This window comes from Bufo gargarizans, chromosome 9, assembly GCF_014858855.1.
Source record: "Bufo gargarizans isolate SCDJY-AF-19 chromosome 9, ASM1485885v1, whole genome shotgun sequence".
Taxonomy (NCBI): domain Eukaryota; kingdom Metazoa; phylum Chordata; class Amphibia; order Anura; family Bufonidae; genus Bufo; species Bufo gargarizans.
This window is the reverse complement of record NC_058088.1, coordinates 36,748,608-36,776,136: the sequence shown is the minus strand read 5'-3', so window position 1 is coordinate 36,776,136 and position 27,529 is coordinate 36,748,608.

The window sequence follows — 27,529 nt, the reverse complement described above, 5'->3', positions numbered from 1 at the left end:
CTCACACCTCATCTTCTTCCACAACCAAATAGAAGAAATACATTGGTGGAACAGTCATGTTTATTACCTAGGGCGGTTAAAAGGCTGTCAGTTATTTATGTGCCATGTTAAAATACATTATGGCCAGTCTTTTTATACCTCAACAGTGGATATCAGGGAACAGATGGGATGACTCCTAGAAAAATGATCTTTGGTTGATCCCATTGGTTAATGGTTAATGCATACGGGCAGCTTATTAAGTTAGCCACACATTATATGACAGTTACTGGGTGACTACCTATGAGCCTCAACAAACAGTGAGATGTCCCCACAGATCACTCTTCCAGATCGCGGGACGTTTCAGGCTGCTGCTAGTACATGGACAGTAGACTCTCCATTATGAACGAGTTGAGACATTTTCCCCTTCAAACTCTTCATGACCTGTGCCAGTCCTGCTGTAAAGTATAAATATGGAAATATGATCTCTACAATGGAACCTTCGTTTTTATAGATCTAAATGGAAATGGAGGCTCCCACACAATGAAAAAACAAACAAACAAACAAAGCAATGAAGCATAAATTTACATTTATTTATAATTAAGTGCATGCATTCAATTCTTTGAAAAAATACATATAAACCCTTCCTCTTAACAGATGGTTATACAGGTACATCAAATGATATACTAACAAAGCTGTGATCCACAGTAATAAATTCTACACATTATCCAAGAAGAACATTTTAATCAGTTCTGACAGAGGAAAAAAAAGATATAGATAGCTATGTTGCTATGGTTTCTTTGTGTGATACTCACTAATTACAATGTACATTATTCAGGACAATAACATGCTACTGGGAAAAACAATGCAGTAAAGGTATTGAAAAGACTATAGGAAACTACTTATGTTCCTGTTACATAACACTACCAGCTCCAGCACTGTTCTCCCATGTCTTACCAATGTGTAACGCGCTGCAGTGGCAACTAGGGGGTTGGCTGATGACATCATTGGACTAAAAGTCAGATTGCCATGGCAGCTGGACTTAGTTGGACTATCAGTTGTCCTTCGATGCACTGCCTTTTGCCTTGCTCCATTACTGCCTTGATCTAACCCAGCTAGCTTCTGCCTTACCCTTTGGATTTTCCAGTCATTAGGGTATCTGGTTTTGACCCGTAGATGACTTAAAGTTCAAACATACAAGTGTCTCAGAAAGGCAATTGTGCTCGGACCTTGTCTGATTCGAGACCCCTTCAACATCAAGGAATTATCCAGCAATTTTTTTTTCAATTCTCACAGTGATACACATAATGAGGAGACTGAACCCCGATAATTCATTGATGTGTTTCAGACAAGTTATATGTCCTTTAAATCTGTGCTGGACCCATTCCTTGATGCCCTAGATGACTTTGCCTTCATTTTCTCATTCTAGATTTGCTGTTCCTGGTTGATCTTTTGATTAGGACCCATGACTCTGTCTGACTAATCACCTGTCCCATCAACGCTGCCATGCCTTGACTGCAAACGGGGGTACATCCAAACATCCTTGAGGAAAAAAAGGAATTGTTGGTCCAGCTTGTATTCGTGGTAATCCAAAGCTTTATTCAATATTCAGTAAAATCCAGGTACAGGAATGCAGGTCTACATGTTTCAGGCACAATAAAATCCTTACTCATGACATGAGTAAGGGCTAGGATTTTATTGTGCCTGAAACATGTAGACCTGCATTCCTGTACCTGGATTTTACTGAATATTGAATAAAGCTTTGGATTACCACGAATACAAGCTGGACCAACAATTCCTTTTTTTCCTCATATCTATATTTCTCCTACTTCGGGTGAAGGAGCCGGTCCGCGCTATATCAGTGGAATCCTTGGCAGGTGAGAGCTGCTCAAACTCCTGATTTTCACAATCCAAACATCCTTGCACAGGTCCCCATTGAGGAACAGGAGAATCCTATAGACCTTACCTCCCACTTTAGTCAACATCAGACTGATGTTTCAGGTTCAATTTTCAAGGTTCTCCTATTGATCTCATCAAGAAGGAACGGAGGGGCCTGGCAAAGGAATCAGGAGGAGGAACAATTGTGCACAGAGTGGCTTGGGTCTACTCTTGGTGTACTTAGCTGCCTATTTGAACATTAATTAAAGTTATTTTTTCTCCAGAATGAAGCTACAGATCACTAAGTGAATGGTACCATTCCATTTAGATGAGCTAGCTCTATTGTGCATGGCTTAACAATTAATTAATTTCCTGGTGACATTCCCTTCAAGCACTGCTATCACTATTTAAATTGTCATTGTATGATATCATGTAGTCAATGTGTATACCATTGCTATAACCGATACAGAAGTTTAATATGAGGGCATATAACAGTATTAACAAGGTATTGCATGTCACTATCATTTGTGCACTGGCTAGTACCATAATGTGCACACTCTATAGCATGATCGGAATAGTACATATACAAGGACTATTGTCGATTTATTTATCTTAAATGTTTTCTATGCTTGAATTAAACTTTTGTACTTTACACCTGATTATGCTCCGATCTTCCTGCGTGTTTCACATTGATGCATGTACGATTTGTGGTTTCTTAGCATTTCTATTTAAATGTTCTGTAAATGGTTCCCCTCTTCCCAGTGATTTGTAGTCTGCAGGCAACATTGCTAACACACAAATTCTAACTTAACATTTTAATTGGTCCCTTAATGGATTGTCGTTTTTTTTTTAATTCTTGTATGCTAGTCCAAATTTCAACCCTCCCTGATGTTAATGTTGTCATTTTCGTGTTAGCTTGTTGATCTTCAACTGTTTCCTAGGGGAAACTAAGGCTATAATTAAGGGGCCACCTAGAGCCACCGAACAGATAATAGCGCTACATATGCCATTCACCTATACATGAATTAATTGCATTTGAATAAGTAACCTGGATTGCTACTTGTACTGTTGTTCTTATCATTATGTCTACCTAATTGATGGCGTCGCATACAAATTGCAGGTGTGTTATGCTCGATTGGAACAGAAGCCTGTTTTGGCATCAGTGTTATTATGGGTAAACACAGAATTTAGAAAAGATGAATAATTGGCCTTAATATTGTTTGCTTCAGCATACATAATGCATTCGCATTAAATATGAATGTTCCCTTGAGAAATACCTATCATTTTATACAGAATGAGACATTGTTAGACAAAAAAATAAGTCTGTATTAGGGAAACCTTCAGCATTATTATCAGAGAAACTGTGCACATATTCAGATAACAACAGGGCATCACTAAGTTGGAAAAAAAAAACATTGAGCAAACTGTATGTATTTAAAGGGACACCTGTCAGAAGGGGATATTTTTAACTCAATATTCATAGAAAACTATTTTCAAAAAAATTTGGGCTGTACTATACCACTGAAAATTAAATACAATATATTGTCCTTCTGCAGCAGTCAGCACATAATGATACAATTCCTACATAGATAAGTAATCCATAGTTAGATTACTGCTGCTGTGAGAGGAAGATGCTATCTGTTAGTAAAATAGTAGATTAGTAGAATTAAGATAAATTAACAACAGCTCTGTTGTTCTTTTGATAGGCCTGAATAAAGATGTTCACAGAAGAGCACTGAGCATTGTACTACTGTATATTTATTTCAAGCTCAGTTGCATCTGAATAGGAAGTGCGCTGCTCTCCTTCACTTTGCAGGCTCTGTTCTAGAGATAGGTCTAGAATTGGGACCCGCACCTATCAGATATTACTGGCATATCCTAGCGATAAGCCACCAATGCATGAGATGAGACAACCCCTTTATTGTTTTAATCCATTAGACCTTCTGGTTTGATCACAGACATGGACTGGATATATATATATATATTTATATATATATATATGTATATATATATATATATATATATATATATATATATACAGCCAGGTCCATAAATATTGGGACATGACACAATTCTAACATTTTTGGATCTATACACCACCACAATGAATTTGAAATGAAACACACAAAATGTGCTTTAGCTGCAGCCTGTCAGCTTTAATTTGAGGGTATTTACATCCAAATCAGGTGAACGGTGTAGGAATTACAACAGTTTGCATATGTGCCTCCCACTTGTTAAGAGACCAAAAGGATGATAGACAATTGGCTTCTCAGCTGTTCCATGCCCAGCTGTGTGTTATTCCCTCATTATCCCAATTACAATGAGCAGATAAAGGGCCCAGAGTTCATTTCAAGTATGCTATTTGCATTTGGAATCTGTTGCTGTCAACTCTTAAGATGAGATCCAAAGAGCTGTCACTATCAGTGAAGCAAGCCGTCATTAGGCTGAAAAAACAAAAGAGTCAGAGTGATAGCAAAAACATTAGGCATGGCCAAAACAACTGTTTGGAACATTCTTAAAAAGAAGGAACGCACCGGTGAGCTCAGCAACACCAAAAGACCCGGAAGACCATGCAAAACAAGTGTGGTGGATGACCGAATAATTCTTTCGGTCATCCACCCTTCACAACAGTTGACCAGATCAAGAACACTCTCTAGGAGGTAGGTGTATGTGTGTCAAAGTCAACAATCAAGAGAAGACTTCACCAGAGTTAATACAGAGGGTTCACCACAAGATGTAAACCATTGGTGAGCCTCAAAATCAGGAAGGCCAGATTAGAGTTTGCCAAACGACATCAAAAAAATCCTTCACAGTTCTGGAACAACATCCTATGGAAAGATCAGACCAAGATTAACTTGTACTAGAGTGATGGGAAGAGAAGAGTATGGAGAAGGAAAGGGACTGCTCATAATTCTAAGCATACAACCTTCATCAGTGAAGCATGGTGGTGGTAGTGTTATGGCGTGGGCATGTATGGCTTCTCTTGTATTTATTAATGATGTGACTGCTGACAAAAGCAGCAGGATGAATTCTGAAGTGTTTCACGCAATATTATCTGCTCATATTCAGCCAAATGCTTCAGAACTTATTGGACGGCGCTTCACAGTGCAGATGGACAATGACCCAAAGCATACTGCAAAAGCAACCAAAGAGTTTTTTTAAGGGAAAGAAGTGGAATGTTATGCAATGGCCAAGTCAATCACCTGACCTGAATCCGATTGAGCATGCATTCCACTTACTGAAGACAAAACTGAAGGGACAATGCCCCAAGAACAAGCAAGAACTGAAGACAGTTGCAGTAGAGGCCTGGCAGAGCATCACCAGGGATGAAACCCAGCGTCTGGTGATGTCTATGCGTTCCAGACTTCAGGCTGTAATTGACTGCTAAGGATTTGCAACCAAGTATTAAAAAGTGAAAGTTTGATTTATGATTATTATTCTGTCCCATTATTTTTGGTCCCTTAACAAGTGGGACGTACATATGCAAACTGTTGTAATTCCTACACCGTTCACCTGATTTGGATGTAAATACCCTCAAATTAAAGCTGACAGTCTGCAGTTAAAGCACATCTTGTTAGTTTCGTTTCAAATCCATTGTGGTGGTGTATAGAGCCAAAAATGTTAGAATTGGGTTGATGTCCCAATATTTATGGACCTGACTATATATATATATATATATATATATATATATATATATATAGATTCAAAAGGATGAGGCAGCACTCTAGGCGTAAAGTGAAAAAATGGTGGATCTTTTTATTCCGCTCTGCAACGTTTCAATCGCTCAATGCGGTCTTTATCAAGCATACAACATGGTGTAATACAAGGATATATATACCCAGAATACATAGCAACAAATTAAGTGATAATCGTTCAATTAGAGAAATATATAAATATAAAAAACTGTGTAGAAATACAAACAATATCTCCATAGTGTGAATAACATATCAATAGTGATTTACATAGTGTGTTCCATGGTGCAAATCAATAATATCCATAATCCTCACATAACGGTACCCTAAATTGTGTAAATAGGACTCATTATAACAGTGTAACGCCAAATAATAGTAAAAGTCCAGCTCACCTGCATCAACAGTTTTAAGAGTGCACGGATGGGATGAGACCCAAGTGTTCAGACAGAGCATTTTCAGATTTTTTCATATATTTGTTCATTTTTTATATCTCGTGACTGCACTTTTATTTCTCTCCTCCCTACCTGCTGGATGCAATAATATTATAGACTGTTTGTTCATAATGGCTCACTTTGGATTTTAATTTTTAATTCTGAATGTGTTTCTGTGCACTTAAATTTCTGTTAGCACTTTTAATTACAACACCTGAGATGACCAGCACCACCTTGCTAGTTTAATGGGGGAGGGATTTCTGTGTTCACCTCTCTATATATACACTGTGTTGGAAATTTACTGTGGAGGTTATGATTAAGAACCATCTGGTTCGAAACATGTAGACCGTACTGGGGCTTATTTTTGGAGGTTTCTATCACCGCTGTACATTTGGTTTGTGGAATAAACGTCAAACAAGAAAAACAAGGTGCTGGATCTTTCTTCCTTTCCGTAACAGTGTAACGCCACCTGTGTACGCGTGTTAACAATAATAATGATTAGTAAAGTTAAAAACTCACTCAGCGGTGACAGGATTACGGCGCCTAAGTCCGCATCCTCAAAATCCGACTGCGCATGCCCGGAAACCTAGCTGCCCAAACAGACGGAGTCAAGAGACGTAACAAGGGTCACGTGAACGGTCACCTGATCACCCACATGACCCATGCAACCATCGCAAGACCAGTCCGAGGGCGGCGCCGAACACCGTCAAGCCGGCGGGGAGGAGTAAGCGCTGAAGGGCCAACAGAGCCAACAATACTGGCGTCTTTGCCCCAGCAACCACAAGCCACCCACTGCAGGCAAAGCGAGTCCAGGCCAGAAAAACAGGTCCGGCGCAGCCAGAATAGACAGGGCGGGGGAGAAACAGGGAGCACAACATTATAAATGAAAGGTCAAAGACCAGTAGAATGGAGGTCAAAATTAAAGACAAACAAATGAATGCATAAAAACACCCTAATGGTCGCTGTATTCAGGTTAAGAACCAGAGTGATCATGGTATATGAAGTATATCGGCACCAAAAGACATTTTTTCAAGATGTGTGCCATACGTGTGCAGAGAAAAAGGGGGGAAAAAAGCCAATGGTTATGTAATTTCCATGATCATCACCATAGGCCCACAATGGGTCCGAGGTCAAGGACACGTCCATGCCCAAACACCCCAAAACCAAATATCTCCCCTAAACTCTGGAATTAGATAAGTAAGAACCACCACTCATTAAACAAACAACCCTATACAGTCGACCAGCATAATTAACAATAGTAATTACGTGACCCTTGTGACGTCTCTTGGCTCCGTCTGTTTGGGCGGCATTGCTAGGTTTCCGGGCATGCGCAGTCGGATTTTTAGGACGCGGACTTAGGCGCCGTAATCCTGTCACCGCTGAGTGAGTTTTTAACTTTACTAATCATTATTATTGTTAACACGCGTACACAGGTGGCGTTACACTGTTATAATGAGTCCTATTTACACAATTTAGGGTACCGTTATGTGAGGATTATGGATATTAATGATTTGCACCATGGAACACACTATGTAAATCACTATTGATATGTTATTCACACTATGGAGATATTGTTTGTATTTCTACACTGTTTTTTATATTTATATATTTCTCTAATTGAACGATTATCACTTGATTTGTTGCTATGTATTCTAGGTATATATATCCTTGTATGACGCTATGTTGTATTCTTGATAAAGACCACATTGAGTGGTTGAAACGTTGCAGAGGAGAATAAAAAGATCCACCATTTTTTCACTTTACGCCTAGAGTGCTGCCTCATCCTTTTGAATCTATATCTACAGTTAGCCGTTGGAGCCTACGGCTGTGAGGATCTTTGCACCCTTATCTTTGGTCTTGTGCTGCTGTGTATATTTTTTGTTTGCTATATATACTGCATATATATATATATATATATATATGTTAGGGGACAATAAAACTTTCACACTCCTTATCTGTAACTGCTATAATAACTTCCTGCTACAAATGTTTGTTTCCTCCTCCACTCATATTGATCTGCTTTATATCAGTTGTGGTCAGGGCTAGGATGGTGGAAGTGGGAAAGGGGAAACCCTTAACCCTGAACCTAGAGGCTGGGGTGTGCCGGGAGCCACGGTCGCGGGTACGCCAAGAAAAGGGGGCAAACCCAAGGTGAGAGTGGAGAAAAGGGGAGGGAGGGGCACGCCGCTGGAACGTCAGGCTGGAGAGGAGGTGAGTGCCGGCCTAAGTACTGCATGCCCCTCCCACAATTACAGGCTGCGCTGCAGCCTTAACTATTTGTGGTCAGGGCTAGGATGGTGGAAGTGGGAAAGGGGAAACCCTTAACCCTGAACCTAGAGGCTGGGGTGTGCCGGGAGCCACGGTCGCGGGTACGCCAAGAAAAGGGGCCAAAGACTCTGAATAGGTGACATAGTTTTATTGAATATCACAAAGCCAGTGTACGGAAGGCCTGAGAGATTTCTGCCTGAGGATTTGGTGTATAGCGGGCGAAACAGGACGAACGCCAACGCCCCATGCAGCGGATGACATGTGCGGGGACCTGATGCTTGGATGCTGCCGACGCAGCCCCAACGCGGAAGGAATGACCTGAAATGGTACTGGGGTCGTGACCCAACCCCTGCATCAGGGACCGGACGAGGGACATGAATTTTGATGTGGTGAGTGGCTGACCCACGCAAGGCAGAAGAGGGGAGTCTGGTGGAGAGACCGTGAAGCAGTACGATAATTGCCACAGAACCTTGACCGGGCACCAACGGTTACCTGAAGGGAAGAACTTAATCTCTGTGGGAGGACCAGACTGGTGGTTTTGGAGGACGGGAGATGGAGGACAAAATGGTCTGTGGACCAGACTGGGTGGCGTTTCTGGAGGAAGCTAGGACGCCCGGAGCCCGACGTAAATTCACCAGGCCTGAGGAAGCCGTAGAACCCGAGGTAAATAGCCGCCTTCAGAACCGTGCTGAGAGAGGGCCCAAAAGGACTGCCGTCTAAGGCCGAGGATAGGGCTCTGAACAATTCCCCCGACACTGGCAGTCTACGGGTGCGCGGACACTTTCTCTTCTTCTGCAGACCCCTGAGTGTTGCCTTGACGGCTTGTGAAGCAAGGATGGAACCCCCATCTGGCTTGGCGATCATGCGATAATGCTGGAGCCCTGCTAAATATAGCTTGATGGTGTTGTGCGACAAGGAGAGGCGAGTGTGGCAAAAATGCAATGAACGCCAAGACATATGAGGCTTCCTCCAGCTGACCCCTTGGGAATTCTCGAGCAAACTTGCTGAAAGCTGTGAAGCCGGCCCGATAATTCCTGGCTGTGCTGAGGGAAAGAGAACCCTCGACCAGTCTCTCTGCCTGGACCACCAGGGATGCTAATCCAGGATGAATGAGCTTAGTGGAGGAACCTGCGTACCGGGATGATCTGCTTCGGGCATTTCCTGAAAGAAAGTGGAAAAACAGAAACGGGAGAGGGCGTCAGCGGCAGTATTGGAATCCCCTGGAATGTGAGCACAACGGACGTGGAAGTTGTGGGTGAGGGATAGCCACACTAATTTCCGCATTAGAGCTATGACCCGGAGAGATCTGGACCTGCCGGAATTGATAATATCGACCAGGGACTGGTTGTCCATGACGAACAAGACTGGCAAGTTGGACCAGGAGCTGCCCCAGACTAAGGCGGCAGCCACGATGGGATATAATTCCAGGAAAGGAGAAGACCCGATGGCAGCTGGGTCTGCTTGGATTTCCGGGGGCCACCTGGCCACCAGCCAGTGGGACCTGAAGATGGCGGCAAAGCCGATGGAACCGGCTGCGTCCGAGAAAATAATGGGGGAAGCCGAGTCCCAATGGGGAACGAAGAGGGAATGCCGTTCCATTCTGAAAGGAAGGTGTTCCACATGGCAAGATCCGAGATGGAGTGGCGGTCGACGTGGACAACAGAATCCTGGTCACGAACTGTGGAAAGAAGATGCAACAGGCTGGCCAGAAAAGACCGGCCCTGGGGCATGATCTTCGAGGCGTGATTCAGCAGACCCAGTAAGGACTGAAGCTTCCGCCTTGGTCAGGGACAGAGCGCTGACCGCCCGGGAGATGGCAGAGCGGATCCTGGTCAACTTTTCAGGTGGCAGACTGGCCTCCATCTTGACGGAATCTAATGTGATGCCCAGAAGATCACCCTGGTGGCAGGGGTAGCGGGAATTGAAGGGACCGCATGATTCTCAATGAGCAAGAAATCGTCCAGGTAATGAATTACCATGGGAAGACCTCCGTGATGCACCAGGATCCAATGGAGAGCCCTGGCAAACTGGTCGAACAGCCAGTGGTTGCTCTTGGACCCAAAGGTTAAGCGGTTGGCAAAATAACCCTGCCCGACCAATTGATACCATAGTACCTCCAAAGATGCGGGTGGACCGGGAGAAGCTTGAAGGCATCAGCTTTGTCTATCTTGGCAAGCCAGGACCCAACCTCCGACTGGAGAATGAGCTGAATGGCTTCCTCAACTGACGAGTATTGCATGGAATACTCCTTAGAGGGGATAAGGGAATTCAGGCTTGGGATGGATGACATATGAGGCGCTGACGGGTCGTAGATGAGGCGTTTTAATTGGAGGATTGTTTCACAACCAGCCCGATGGGGTTGATCCGCCAGGACTGAAACGGAATGTGGAGAAAGGGACCGATGATGAAACCCTTTTCCACTTCGGATCGAAGGAGGGCATCCACGGCCTCCGGGTCACCGACCTGCGGAAGAATGTAAATGAGAGGAAAAACGAAGCTGCGGACGCGAAGGAGCAGCCGAAAATGAAGATGAAAAGCGAGGGAAACGAAACTATTTAAAATACTTACCAGAAGACGCCCAAGACCAAGGAAAAGGAGATCTGAATCCGAACCGGTAAGCTAAAGAAAAATCCAGACCTGCAGACGAGAAGAGGAAAACAAACAAAAAATACGGTCCTCAGAGGGACCGAACAAGACCTGAACTTACCTGAGGAAAGATTTTAAAACCTTTGACTGACGCGAGCCGAAAAAAAACGGACCGAACCTGCGATCTGAAGATAACGCATATGAGGACCAGATGAGCGACAGCTGGGAAGCGAACCCCCAAAGGAAGCTAGGGGGGTAAGACGCCAGCTAGACAGGTAAGACGCCAGAAGAGGAGCAATCGACCAGACTGGCCCAGGAGATGGGAGAGCCTGAGACAGGACCCAGGGGTACAAGGGACAGCCGACTGGAAGCAAGAAGCATGGACAACCCACACCCGTGAATAGCAGAGAGACCAGGTAACCGAGAACTGAAAAACAGAGCTGGGCGATCCAGGAGGAAGGAGGAACCCCGGGCGAACTAGGGTAGAGACCTGGGCGATCAGGAGAAAGAAAAAGAACCCCAGGCGAACCAGGGTAGAAACCTGGGCGATCCAGGAGAAAGAAGAACCCCAGGCGAACTAGGGAAGAGACCTGGGCGATCCAGGAGAAAGAAGAACCCCAGGCGAACTAGGGAAGGGACCTGGGCGATCCAGGAGACAAACACGCGAACCGGGCGAACCGGAAAAGAGACGACCCTGGGCGATCCAAGGCTTGAGACAGGACGAACACCGCGAGAGAGAGAGCCCGGGGACCCGGGAAGAATAAGCCACGACAGAAAATTCGCATACAATTTTTTTTCGCATAAAAATTCGCATGAACTAGTATTTTCGCAAAAATTGAATATTCGCAATTACGAATATATTTTGCGATAATCGAAATATTCGCGAATTCTCGAAGTGCCGATATTCGCGATTAAAATTCGCAACTCGAATATTCATGATCAACACTGGAAGCGAGACCCTGGCGGCCGAATCACCCAGGCAGCGTGAGGTGGCAGGCAGGAGCTGCGCTAGACATACCTTGAGATGCCGGGAGCGAAAGAAGGCCGACGCTGGAGACGCAGCAGGAGGAAGCTGAGGGGCGGACCTGGAAGTGCGGAGGCCACAGCTGAGGACCGGAGCGCACTGCACGCGTGGTGTCCTTGACGCCGGGAGCTGAGGAGAGCCGAACGCTGGAGAAGCAGCAGGAGGAAGCTGAGGGGCGGACCCGGAAGTGAGGAGGCCACAGCTGAGGACCGGACCGTACTGCATGCCGCTGGAAGGTCAGGCTGGAGAGGAGGTGAGTGCCGGCCTAAGTACTGCATGCCCCTCCCACAATTACAGGCTGCGCTGCAGCCTTAACCATTTGTCTCTTCTAGTTCACTATTCCCATGTAATATTTAGTGTAAATATTTTAAACTTCAGATACTGTGTTATATACTGTATAACATGCCTGAGAAAGAAACCTGAGTAGTCTCAAAAGCTTGCAATTTTGTCATCATCGTCTCAGTTAGCCATTAATAGGTATAAATCTCTCATCTCATTTTTATATCTTCAAGTGCATTCAGCGTGGCAAAATTCCTCAGACATCCAATATTAACCTCATAGATGGCATGCCAAGGCATGTAAGTGCACATATTTATGCGTGTAACACTCACACTTAATACTGAATAAATCGAGATGCATTGAATATTTTAATTCAATTTTTACTATGTAAATCTCATTAACATGTCAATCAATCCTGTGATTCCCATAATTCCACAATTTGTTCTTGGTGATACAATTTTAATATTAACGAGTATAAATAAAAACTCTCTATGTACATTCCTGATCATATACTTATCATAATCTCTTCTACAGATTACCTCTTAGGCTACTTTCACACTAGCGTTCGGGGCTCCGCTTGTGAGTTCCGTTTAAAGGCTCTCACAAGCAGCCCCAAACGGATCCGTACGGCCCCAATGCATTCTGAGTGGATGCGGATCCGCTCAGAATGCATCAGTCTGGCACCGTTTGTCCTCCGCTCCGCTCAGCAGGCCGCCTGGCTGTGCGGAGGCAAACAGATCCGTCCAGACTCACAATCTAAGTCAATGGGGACGGATCCGTTTGAAGTTGACACAATATGGCTCAATTTTCACCTAAACGCAGGTTTGAAAGTAGCCTTAGATACAAGTGTGCAACTTTGGTGTTTGGTGACATAAAATGATTCCTTGCCTTAACTAGGAGAGTGTTGTGTTCTCTGTATTTAGGAACAACACAACTCTGTTAAGTGGAGGTGGAGCGGACCTATCACCTATTATGAAAATTCAAAGGGAATATGTCATCCTTAAAGGGAACCTGTCACCTAGAAAATGCATATTAAACCTTCAGTAGCACCTTATTGCAGCCTATAGCATGATTATAAAGGTGTCTCTGTCTTTTTTGTGCAATGCGGCAAAAGTCTAAAAAAAGACTGGCCATGCTATGCCTGAAGTCAAGCGCGCCCAGTCCCCTTTACATCTCCATAGCATTTTATTGATAGGATTTCCTTCACTACTGGATGCTTGAATGTAGTCTTGTGCGTACGCTGTGTCCCTGCAATACTGGTGCCTGAGCACTGTTCCATTCCGCTATGAGGTATTGTTCAAAAGCTCAATGCTCAGGCACTCGCACACGGAGGAAAGTTGTAAGCTTTATTGTCGCTTACGAGAATGGGCTTTCTCTCTCCCCATGGACTCCCCTTGCCTAATTTCTGTTGAAGCGTTTTTTTCAGGCTTTGGGTGTATTATGTGACGAATCTGACAAATCGACTGTAGCTAAGTCCCAATTAAAATCTCTGAGTCAGTGGGACAGACCTGTGGAAGAATACTGCACCCAATTTTGAAAGTGGTGCGTTTCCTCTGGCTGGAATGATCCAGCACTGAAGTGTCAGTTCAGGGCAGGACTCTCTGAAAATGTAAAGGACATGTTGGTCAGTTATCCCCCTCCTGACAATTTAGAACATACTATGGAGTACTGTGTACAGTTCTGGGCTCCTGTGAACAAGGCAGACATCGCAGAGCTGGAGAGGGTCCAGAGGAGGGCAACTAAAGTAATAACTAGAATTGGGCAACTACAGTAACATAGTAACATAGTACATAAGGCCAAAAAATGACATTTGCCCATCCAGCTCGGCCTGTTATCCTGCAAGTTGATCCAGAGGAAGGCAAAAAAAAAAAAACTGTGAGGTAGAAGCCAATTTTCCCCACTTTAGGGGAATAAAAACGTTTAGTTTGTTTTCGCCGTCTTCCTCACAAATTCCGGAAACTGATCTGGTAGCTAAAGAACTGTGCACAGTTTGGGCCCAGGTTCAGTTGAACCTGAAAAAAGCCCAAGAGATTCAAAAAAGAAATGCAGATAAAAAGCGCTCTCGAGGAGTAGATTTTGGGTTTGGTTATAACGTTTGGTTATCCACCAAGAATTTGTCCTTGAAGGTACCTTCCAATAAGTTTGCACCACGGTTTATTGGACCGTATGAGATTATTGACATTATTAATCCTGTGTCTTTTAAGTTACGATTGCATGACTCTTTTTGTATTCATAATATGTTTCACAAATCTTTACTCAAAAAGTATGTGTTGCCTATATTCCATACACAGGAATCTCCATCACCAGTGGAGGTTGTTGGTCAACCAGAATTTGAGATTTCTAGGATTGTTGTTGTTAGAAAGGTCCGGAATTCTTTTCAATATTTGGTCCATTGGAGGGGTTTTGGTCATAAGGAGAAGTCTTAGGTGACGGCTAGTAGGATGCATGCTGCGAGGTTGGTGAGAAATTTCCATCTAACTCACCCGGAAAAACCTGCTCCGATAATTGTGGGTCCGGTGGCCTCTCGTGGAAGGGGGGTACTGTAACGGGGATCCGGCGATGCGCTTACTCCTTCCTGCGCCGCTGGCAAGGACCTGGCTGGCGGGAAATCCTACCGTAAAGAATCCTTTTCTATGTTTGTGTACAAACCTTCTTTCCTCCAGACGCAGATGATGTCCCCTCGTCACAGTCACAGTCCTGGGGATAAATAGATAATGGGATAGATCTCTGTACTGACCCCTGATATATTTATACATATTAATTAGATCTCCCCTTAGTCGAGTTACGACCGCTGCCCATCCCTAGTAGAGCATGGTCCCATATCTCCATGGACTTTATCACCGATCTGCCGGTGTCTGAGGGTAAGTCGGTGATATGGGTAGTTGTGGACAGATTTAGTTAAATGATGCACTTCATCCCTCTGTCAAAACTGCCCAATGCCAAGATTCTAGCTTCTCTGTTTGTTGATCATGTTATATGGTTACATGGAATTCCAGAGAATGTGGTTTCGGATAGAGGTGTTCAATTTGTTTCTAGGTTTTTGAGGGCTTTTTGTCATAAATGTAACATCTCTTTGTCTTTTTCTTCGGCCTTTCATCCGGAAACCTACGGTCAAACTGAACAATTGAACCAGTCTCTGGAGCAGTATTTGAGGTGCTATGTCTCCGACAACCAACAGCTGTGGGTGAAACATCTGCCCCTGTCTCCTGTTATTTGTAATCTTGGTTTCCATCCATGTTTAGTTTGTTTTCGCCGTCTTCCTCACAAATTCCGGAAGCTGATCTGGTAGCTAAAGAACTGTGCACAGTTTGGGCCCAGGTTCAGTTGAAACTGAAAAAAGCCCAAGAGATTCAAAAAAGAAATGCGGATAAAAAGCGCTCTCGAGGAGTAAATTTTGGGTTTGGTTATAAAGTTTGGTTATCCACCAAGAATTTGTCCTTGAAGGTACCTTCCAATAAGTTTGCACCACGGTTTATTGGACCGTATGAGATTATTTACATTATTAATCCTGTGTCTTTTAAGTTACGATTGCCTGACTCTTTTTGTATTCATAATATGTTTCACAAATCTTTACTCAAAAAGTATGTGTTGCCTATATTCCATACACAGGAATCTCCATCACCAGTGGAGGTTGTTGGTCAACCAGAATTTGAGATTTCTAGGATTGTTGTTGTTAGAAAGGTCCGGAATTCTTTTCAATATTTGGTCCATTGGAGAGGTTTTGGTCATAAGGAGAAGTCTTAGGTGACGGCTAGTAGGATGCATGCTGCGAGGTTGGTGAGAAAATTCCATCTAACTCACCCGGAAAAACCTGCTCCGGTGATTGTGGGTCCGGTGGCCCCTTGTGGAAGGGGGGGGGGGGTACTGTAACGGGGATCCGGCGATGCGCTTACTCCTTCCTGCGCCGCTGGCAAGGACCTAGATGATTTGTGAACTGAGTGCCAATCGTGAGTAATCGGTGCTTGCCTGTGATTGGTCTAGTTACCCTCACCAGCCTTCTTTATATATTGAGACCTTGCTTGTTTTGACCTCGGCTTTGTTTGTGACCTCGACCTCGCTAGCTCTAATTTTATTTGACGTGAGCTCTTGGGTTCCGACCTTGGCTTTGTTTGTGACCTTGCTATTGTGTTTTTCCCTGTGTACTGCGTGACCTCCTGGTTTTTGACTTTTGCTTCGCTGACTCTGTTCATGGTTTTCCCTTTGCTTTTAGGCCCCTGCATGTATTTAATTGGGACTGCCGCCAAGTTGTATGCCATCTGATAGGATGGATCGTGCAAGAAGGTAGGGACAGAGGTGTGGGTGGAGTCCAGGGCTGCACTCTTCCCTTCCATCCATGACACTTCCCATGTACAGCGACCTAGTCAGCAGTTTTCTTGTTCTTTAATAAAAGTTAAGGTTTTCTGGTAGATAATTGTTAAGCATGAGAAAATTTATGTTATTTGCAAAAACAATAAGCCTTAGCGACTCGAAAAAATCAATGGATACTAGCTGGAATATTTGCTGTAATTTTTCTTAATAGGATTATTGGAGAACTGTGTTTTTTACTTATGTGGAGTATAAAAATCCTAGCTCTGCACAATTTATAATGGTGCATACATATTGTGCTATCATAAAGGGATTGCTTAGAGCACAATATGCTCATTTATTGATCGTGTTCTGTTACATAGAATTAACTTTTTGAAAAACAAGTCTCGTATATATGTTTGAAGAGAGGCTATCTATTTTCTCAGCCACTTAGTTGAAATTTGCACAGTTGAATCTTGTGGTGATTACATAACAGGTTTGGCTCTACCAGTTCACCATGTTACACTATAATCATATTACGGTCAGGGGACATATCTAATAGAATCAGGCACATGTAATAATGGGAATGCAATAGAATTCTGGTGCACATGCCATGTAAAACATTTGGTAAGTGAGGCATGTTTTGTGCAGTGCTCGCTATGAGGGTATGGTTTATTTTGAAATGGACATAGAGTTTTCACAAAATGTTTGCATAATGGCTGTGCTTCTTTCTTTCAATCACAACTGAGATTTTACAAAATCATTTTGTCCAATCAGCAGGGCTTCTTCATTTGCATAAGTCCTGCTGATTGGACAAAATGATTCTGTAGAAATTACATCTAATTTTGGTGCAGTTTATGACCATGTCTAGACACACCCATATCAATAAATGGGGGTTGCTGTGTGTGAAAGCTTGGTACAAATTGTTGTCCCTAAGTAAGGCAACTAATACAGTAGGTGGTATACGCTTATATCCGACAGTCTAAAGATGCATCAAATGTATTATCCAGCATCAGCCATTATAATTAATATGGCACATCTTAGACAACCTGTCTACATCTACACTGTCTAAAACTAAAGATAATCTTACTAAATCTGCCCCAATATTCTTTAAAATGGACAACCTCCTTAGGGAAACATGTTTAAACAACTGTTGAATTTAACATTACTGATGAAGTGGAAACTATCTTACATAAAGAGGGGTAGAAGGATAACTGCAAATGTTTAAATACATAGTAGAAACCTACAGTACAGACCAAAAGTTTGGACACACCTTCTCATTCAAAGAGTTTTCTTTATTTTCATGACTATAAAAATTGTAGATTCACACTGAAGGCATCAAAACTATGAATTAACACATGTGGAATTATATACATAACAAAAAAGTGTGAAACAACTGAAAATATGTCATATTCTAGGTTCTTCAAAGTAGCCACCTTTTGCTTTGATTACTGCTTTGCACACTCTTGGCATTCTCTTGATGAGCTTCAAGAGGTAGTCACCTGAAATGGTCTTCCAACAGTCTTGTAGGAGTTCCCAGAGATGCTTAGCACTTGTTGGCCCTTTTGCCTTTACTCTGCGGTCCAGCTCACCCCAAACCATCTCGATTGGGTTCAGGTCCGGTGACTGTGGAGGCCAGGTCATCTGGCGCAGCACCCCATCACTCTCCTTCATGGTCAAATAGCCCTTACACAGCCTGGAGGTGTGTTTTGGGTCATTGTCCTGTTGAAAAATAAAGTCATTATCTAGTATAGCTACAATATCACCAAAATAATACCACACTATACCATAGACCCCTTATGAAGAAAGTGTGAAATACACGTTGGAGTGTTGTGAAATACAAGATCTATTATGGCATTTGGAGGGTAATCACGAGTTCTTATGCTTATTCTTGGCACTTGCACTTGTGGAAATTTTATTAGGATGTGTATTTAATATATTGTGTATTGTCATCATGTCTCTCAGTGTGAGGGTAAACCATTGGAGTGGATATCTTCCCGTGTATGCTTATTCTTGGCACTTGCACTTGTGGAAATTTTATTAGGATGTGTATTTAATATATTGTGTATTGTCATCATGTCTCTCAGTGTGAGGGTAAACCATTGGAGTGGATATCTTCCCGTGTATGTCCTGTTTCCGTCGGCGAATGGTCCATGTGCTAAGCACTGGACCGTGGGCCGGGGGAGACTGATGTGTTCAGCAGAGCAGTGTTTTGTTGGCTGATGTATGGACGCGGGCTAGGGCCCCCACGCAAGACGCCGATTTTTTTGGCTTGGCATGGATGCATTTGTTAAGAGAACAATATATGAAAGGAACGTGCGTTTGTTGTCTCTAGTGCGCCTGATCAGCCGCTGGAGATAATGACGTTGTCCTGTAAATAAACATGCATGAGGATCATAGTAACTTTATCTGGCATTGATCACTGAGCAAGGCTAGATAAAGTTCGCTCCAGTGGTTATTGTATACATGTGTTTGTGAGCTGGCTATGTTCTCATCTTCCTATGTCATCACTTCCTGTTTATCATCACTTCCTGCATCCTTGTTATGGGCCAGCTCCTTTTACACCTTTTGTGAGTAAATTAAAGAAACAGACTGGGCAGGGGGAAGGATGAGTTGCTCAGAATTCAAAATGGTAACACCTGGGTCTGGCTCTGACTGCGGCTGAGGGAAAGGGGGTTTACATTTCCTTACACAAAGATATTGGAGAGCAGATTACAACTATTAATATTTCTACTACACACTGTACTTTGAATTTCTTTTGGTTTTTAATAAACTGTGATTTACCCAATATAAATTGTATTTGTTATTAATGACTTTATATTGCCAAAGCCCAGCATTGCCTACTCTCCATGGGTATTACCAGTTGAAGGTGTGTCCCTGCACAGTCTGACACTGTCAGCTCTCAGAGGATAGTATCAGACTATGCAGAGACACCAACACCCAACTGGTAACACCCATCTGGATCTTCATTGCAAACTTCTAGTAATTAATTCATTACTTCTAGCAGGAATAATAAATGAATGGCACAACACAGAGTCATAAGAATAGAGGCTCCAGAATTGTTATTACAAGGGGGATGCAAATAGTTGCTAAAAAAGACATGTCTGGAGAGGTGATAAGGCCTCTTTAATGGTGTTATCTTATTTTTTTTTTTTAAACAGGGGCACTGTTATAATAAAAAAATAAAGCAAGTTGAAGAGAAGCCTTATTCTGTTTCTTCATACTAGAGCAGTGGAGAAATATTAAGACCACAAGATGCTATGTTAGTACTTGCATTTTTAAATAATATTCTGATAGCTATTCTGATCTTTTATCTTAGACAGTATATATCTGTTCAAAGCGTCAGATCTCATCTGCTGTGTATTTGCTGACTAGAACAGCAGACTGTAGGAAGTGAGTTTTACAGCTAGATCGTATTTGCTTTCATCAGTGAGACATGTCTCAGGCTCTGTATGTAACTCAGCAGGTGAACTCTATAAAACCTGGAGTATTGCTTTCTTGTGTATTTTAGATCAGCTAGGCAGCTTAGCAGATCATTTGAAATTCTCTGACTCTGTGCGTCTATATTTCTTAGAATTTTACTCCAGTTTTGGAGCTGAAACCTCGTGGACACCAGTGCTGAACTGCAGGTCTTTTGTCTCCATTTTTGTTAAACCCAGAGTAAAGAACCACTAAATGGTGCAAGGGACCTGTTTACTGTCTACGCACAAGGGCCCTGTGCTATGTCTGCTCCTGCCTAAGGAAGCCCACATCTTTCTAGCCCCTTTTTACACTCTGCTGTAATGTCTGCTTAGTCCTCTCTCCCTGCTGCTGTTGAGAAGATTCTTCATGATTACTGCGACCTGCAATGTGACATCCTAGAGAGAATAGTTGTGGCAATTTCCACTGAACCTGACTACGGAAGAGATTGTTTGTAGTCAGAGTCTGCCAGTTAACCTCAGAATTATGTACTTCAGTAGTAGGAAACAGATTTTAAGAAACTACAACTAGGCAAATAAGATATTACAAAGTGGTAGATTCTTATATTATTATTATTATTATTAATAATAATAATAATTATTATTATTATTATCCAAGTGCCATTTATTCTATGGCTCTGTACATACACAGATATTATATACATTGCCTCAGTCTAAAGGAAAACTTAAAGGGGTTGTCCCACGAAAAATATTCTTTAGTTTTCAAACACCTGAATCTGAATAATTTATAATTACATGTAATTAAAAATGTAACATAGTTGCTGAGTTATTCAATACAATGTATCTGTATAGCACCACCTGCTGTTTGTTTTTTCCTTTTTTCTTTGTCCTGCTCACAGAGATGGCCACACATGCTGAGTTTCATCCTTTAACTGCCTACTGAGCTGTGATAGGGAGAGCTGAGACACGCCCCCTGAGCTGCAGCAGAAGAGACACTCCCCTTGGGGGAAACTTCCATGAGAATAAAAGATCGAAAGTAAACATAAATCGACAATTAGAAAGGAAAATTTGCTATTCCCACTACCATACCACTTTCATCAAAAGGGACACTCCATAGCACAATTACGCTATCAGGTCATAGAAGGCGTTACTTTACCTCGACGTGGTGGAGACCGAAATAAGTTGCTTTTGAAAAGAGAGGCATACTGAATCCATCGGTTACAAACAATGGATCCAAAAGGTCTCAATCCAGATTATAATGTCAGTAGCTTCATCTAATGCGATTATTTGTATGATGTTTTTTTCGGGATGAAACTGTCTGTTTCTGATAATATATTTCACCTGTTAGATCGAGTTGATTCATATACTCCCCAGACACCTGATTGTGGGCGGAGTCTATAGTAATAATGTGGTGTAATTTCCTTTGTATATACAGTACAGACCAAAAGTTTGGACACACCTTCTCATTCAAAGAGTTTTCTTTATTTTCATGACTATGAAAATTGTAGATTCACACTGAAGGCATCAAAACTATGAATTAACACATGTGGAATTATATACATAACAAAAAAGTGTGAAACAACTGAAAATATGTCATATTCTAGGTTCTTCAAAGTAGCCAGCTTTTGCTTTGATTACTGCTTTGCACACTCTTGGCATTCTCTTGATGAGCTTCAAGAGGTAGTCACCTGAAATGATCTTCCAACAGTCTTGAAGGAGTTCCCAGAGACGCTTAGACTGTGGAAGCCAGGTCAACTGGCGCAGAACCCCATCACTCTCCTTCATGGTCAAATAGCCCTTACACAGCCTGGAGGTGTGTTTGGGGTCATTGTCCTGTTGAAAAATAAATGATGGTCCAACTAAACGCAAACCGGATGGAATAGCATGCCGCTGCAAGATGCTGTGGTAGCCATGCTGGTTCAGTATGCCTTCAATTTTAAATAAATCCCCAACAGTGTCACCAGCAAAGCACCCCCACACCATCACACCTCCTCCGCCATGCTTCACGGTGGGAACCAGGCATGTAGAGTCCATCCGTTCATCTATTTGGACTCATCAGACCAAAGCACAGATTTCCACTGGTCTAATGTCCATTCCTTGTGTTCTTTAGCCCAAACAAGTCTCTTCTGCTTGTTGCCTGTCCTTAGCAGTGGTTTCCTAGCAGATATTCTACCATGAAGGCCTGATTCACACAGTCTCCTCTTAACAGTTGTTCTAGAGATGTGTCTGCTGCTAGAACTCTGTGTGGCATTGACCTGGTCTCTAATCTGAGCTGCTGTTAACCTGCGATTTCTGAGGCTGGTGACTCGGATTAACTTATCCTCCGCAGCAGAGGTGACTCTTGGTCTTCCTTTCCTGGGGCGGTCCGCATGTGAGCCAGTTTCTTTGTAGCGCTTGATGGTTTTTGTGACTGCACTTGGGGACACTTTCAAAGTTTTCCCAATTTTTCGGACTGACTGACCTTCATTTCTTAAAGTAATGATGGCCACTCATTTTTTTTTTACTTATCTGCTTTTTTCTTGCCACAATACAAATTCTAACAGTCTATTCAGTAGGACTATCAGCTGTGTATCCACCTGACTTCTCCACAACGCAACTGATGGTCCCAACCCCATGAAAACCATTTCAGGTGACTACCTCTTGAAGCTCATCAAGAGAATGCCAAGAGTGTGCAAAGCAGTAATCAAAGCAAAAGCTGGCTACTTTGAAGAACCTAGAATATGACATATTTTCAGTTGTTTTACACTTTTTTGTAATGTATATAATTCCACATGTGTTAATTTATAGTTTTGATGCCTTCGGTGTGAATCTACAATTTTTATAGTCATGAAAATAAAGAAAACTCTTTGAATGAGAAGGTGTGTCCAAACTTTTGGTCTGTATTGTATATCAGAGCTAGTGGTAAGATATTTACACATGTCTGTCTGATGAAAGCATATGATTTGCTGAAATGCATCACTATGATGGAATATGTGACTGAATAAACCCACAAGAATATATTCATCAAGCGAGTGCAGGTCTTTATTTACGACTCCTCTTGAGTTGTCAGCTTGATATAAATCTAGCAGAGCAATGAATGTGGAGATCTCTGTATCCATGCGAGGTACAGGACTGGTTCTAGCTTTGTTATAGGTGACAGGGAAAGTAGTGCAAACATAGCTACAGTGAAAAACCTATCACTAACCCAAATGGATAGCACATGGGATTAAGCCACAGACTCAACCAATTATCTCACTGACTGAGAAGTAGATTTTAAATGTAATTGCGAATTAACAAATAAATCCACCTTCATCGATAATAGAAACGCGGTACCAGCTGGTATTCAAATAAAGAAGGTTCAATGATGAAAGTTCAGTGAAGATGGGACACAGCGATTGGAATAAAATAAGGGACCAGGTGCTGGACCACCTTAGTCCTATCTCTACATACCCTATAAAAATACAGATCACTTGCCCTGGAAAGAGCGACCCTGTTCAGCAACCTCACCACGGTACAGATCCATAAACAAGGACATCAAAATGTGTTTCCCCCCATAGATATAGGGTTCACCGGGGGGACAAACAATAATAGGATAGAAAGCACAATTGTGAGCAGGGCCTGATGTACAGAAAATTGCACATAAGAAACCACGAGGACTGCTGCTACCTATGTGTAATAATAACCTGAGGCTCACAATAGAGTCACTAGAATGCAGGTTGCATGACAGAGAAAACCCTTTCATTCTGTTCAGTCAGTGCATCATGTCAGCAGTGAAGTATTACTGATCATAATTAAAATGACCTTGCCTTTGTGCATCTCGTAAAGCTGTTCCTTAAAGGGGTTGTCCGGGTTCAGAGCTGGTGCCGTTTTACTGGCTAGGGCAGAGCCAAATCCCGCCCATCAGTGCCGGTGACGTCACCGGGCTGCCTGTCAGCCCCATAGAGAGCCTGGTACGTCACCGAAACCGAAATGCCTTTGCCCTGCGCGATTTAGCGCAGGGCAAAGGAGAGCATCGGAGCATGAACTGCTCCAATGCTCATGTCAGGGGGGCTGCCGGGGTGAAAATGGAGGGATGTCCAGGTTCAGCTCTGAACCTGGACAACCCCTTTAACTTGAAGTTTCACAGTTGTCTTTGGTGCCTGGCAACATTGTAGTGAAATCTCCTCCAGCATGTCTGTACAGCAGATCAGCATCTGGACAGCTCCTCATGCAGGTCCATAGGGATAAGGGTTTGTAAGCAGCTGTGATCCTGTTTTAACCTGAAGCCTTTGCTAAATGCAGGCATTTGAACTTTCCATGAACTGTGCTCAGTGAATAAATTACTTCTGGGACTAGATGCCAACCATCAGGTGAACCTGGGTGGGGTAGTAGTGAAGTGTCTGGCCTAGTACATGAGCACTTAATTAACACTGGACTTTTACAAGGTGGCATCTGCTATCGCATGTGAAATGTATTCTGTTTCTTCGCTACTTGAGTGAATCTATTCCCATGTATCAAGGATGACTTGTAGAGATGAGCGAATTGAAGCTGACGAAGTGGAATTCATTCCGAATTTCAGGAAAAATTCGATTCGCACCGAATGAGAATTTCCTCGCGCTTCATGGTAATAAATAGCATTTTTTCCTAAAATGGCTGAGGACATGGACAAAGGAACTCTGGGAAGGCGGGATCGCCCATAATGCCATGCATACAGCCAATCAGCAGTCAGCCCGCCCTGTGATGTCACAGCCCAAAAAATAGCGGCAGCCATCTTAGATTCTGCCATTTACCAGTGTACTTAGTGCAGGAAGAGACATCTGCAGGCACTGGGGACAGTGATAGAAAAGACGTCATTGTGCTAAAAAAAACAATTTACAAGTGCAGGGAAAAATAATTCAAGGTGTGGGGAATGGATAGGGAGGAATCATTCCACTGCAGTTCTGCTGAACAGGGTTCAGTTGGGGAGGTGACAGGCTGGGTAATAGGAACATTCCTATTACACCTTGCAGCACTGACTGGGGATCCAAATTGCCATTATACAGCTCTGTAATTCCAGCAAACCATTTTTATTAGGGTGCAAGTGCTGTTTGATACAGGCATTAACAGGAAGTATTGTATGCTGTGGGCTCAGCTCCACTATACAGTGAGGACGAGCTACTAGAAGACAATCAGCAGCTACTGCCCAGCCAAGAACTGGTAGGAGATTTCCTCCACTAGGCGGGCAAGTAGTGATGAGGAGAGTGGTGTGGGAGCTGGTGTTGCGAGCGGTCAGGCTCCTAACCCAGAGACGGTTGAGGAGGACGTCAGTGACGTGCAGACAGTACTCGATGATGATGATGTAGCTGCAGGGGCGTACATAGAAATCACTGGGCCCCATAGCAAGAATCGAAATTGGGCCCCCATTTCCCGTTTATAGCCCCTCCCACTAACCATTCCAGGCCTCTCTCTTTGTTCCATGAACTATTCTTGCTGCTGCGTTTTGTAATTTATGCCTTTAGGGCCGGATTGGGATTACAAAACAGCCCTGGCACACAAAATAGGTATAATAGATGCAGTGTGCACAGGTATATAGTATATACAGCAGTGTACTGATATGTGAGGTACAAGGTATAATAGATGCAGTGTGCACAGGTATATAGTATATACAGCAGTGTACTGATATGTGAGGTACAGGGTATAATATATGCAGTGTGTACAGGTATATAGTATATACAGTAGTGTACTGATATGTGAGGTATGAGGTATAATAGATGCAGTGTGTACAGATATATAGTATATATAGTATATACAGCAGTGGACTGATATATGAGGTACGACCTGTAATTTATACCTCACTGCTGTATTTATACTATACCTGTACACACTGCATCTATTATACCTCCTACCTCACATATTACACTACCGTATATACTATACACCTGTACACACTGCATATATTATACCTCGTACCTCACATATCAGTACTCTGCTGTATATACTATAAATCTATACACACTGCATCTATTATACCTCCTACCTCACATATCAGTACACTGCTGTATATACTATATACCTGTACACACTGCATCAATTATACCTCGTACCTCACATATCAGTACACTGCTGGATATACTATATATCTGTACATATTGCATCTATAATACTGTGTAATATTTGCAGTGTATGTGTATATATATATATATATATATATATATATACATACACATACACAGAGCAGTGTATTGATGTGAGACATACAAGGTATAATACTATAGATGCATTGTTTACAGAAATAAGTGGTCAGTTATACATTATGGTCACTGTGTGTGTGAGGTACGTGAGGAAGTAGTCACTGTATCTGTCTGAAGTATTATACATGAGTGAGCAATGAGTAAAAACAGGTCATGGGGAGGGGGGGGGGGGTAAATGATGAGAAGTGGAGGGCCTCTCTTACCATTCCATTCTGTATGGATCAATGCAGAGCTGAACTTCTAATACTTGCTGTTAGGGGTTAAAGGACCTGTGATGTACTGCACTTAATACTTGCTGTTAGGGGTTGAAGGACCTATGATGATGTCATCATAGGTCCTGGCATATGTACCTTTCAAAACTAGGAACTACACCATTTTTGGTGCAGTTTCTTTGCTACATCCTGCAGGACCTGTGATGTTGAAGATTATGTAATCACAGGTCCTGGCAGATGCACTGTTCTAACCTGGGAACTACACTTTACACTGTGCAGTTCCCTTACAGGACCTGTGATGACATCGTCAAAGGTCCATTAGCTTTAGAAAGATAGACAGAAGTAAGAAGTAATTAGGGGGCGGGGCCTCTCCTCCGCTGCAGGCCCCTCTTCCTCACGGGCCCCATAGCTGCTGCATGGTCTGCCTATATGGTAGGTACGCCACTGTGTAGCTGATCGCACTTGGGAGCCGGGTGACGAAATCGCTTCATCATCATCAGGAGAAGAGGGTGGCAGCTTGCCCGTGCAGCAGAGCCAGCAGCAGAGCCAGCAAGTCACTAGCATGACCGGGAGTCAGCAGGGTGGCAGCCTACCTGCCTGGGAAATAGCGGTGCAGGGGGTCAAGGAGGCAGCGGCGGTAGAGGTCAGTCAGTGCATATTGTTGGGGGTAAAATCACCTACTTGGCGGTGTGGCAGTTTTTTTAAGCCGCCAGAGGAGGTGAACGTGGCCATATGTAGAATCTGTGGGCAGAGGGTGAAGTGTGGCCAGGGTGCCAATGATGGCACTACGTATATGCAGCGTCGCATTAAAGTGGCCTGGGAAAACCGTGGCTCCAATGTGGTGGTCCAGCCTGCCAGAGAAACCACTGCATCACCCAGTTGCACACACCAGGTTTCAGGCAGTCGAGGCTCCACCACCTCAGTGAAGGGAGCTGTCTGTCCTTCCCATCATCTGCTGGTCCTGATGCTCCTGCTCTTCCTCCTTCTACTTTTCGATCACCAAAGCGATTGCCAAGAGACAACAGCACTCCTCCAACGGCGCAGAAGTTGAATGTGCTCCTGGCCAAGTTGCTGGTGCTGCAGTCCCTCCCTTTCCTAGTGGTGGACTCTGCATGTTTCAGAGAACTGATGGCTTGTGCCGAACCAAGGTGGAGAGTCCTAAGCCGTCATTTCTTTGCCAAAAAAGCAGTACCAGCCATGCACACGCATGGAGGACAGAAGGTGTGCCTGTCCTTGAGCCTGTCGGTGTCTAACAAAGTGTACAGCAAAGCCGAAGTGTGGAGCTGTAACTA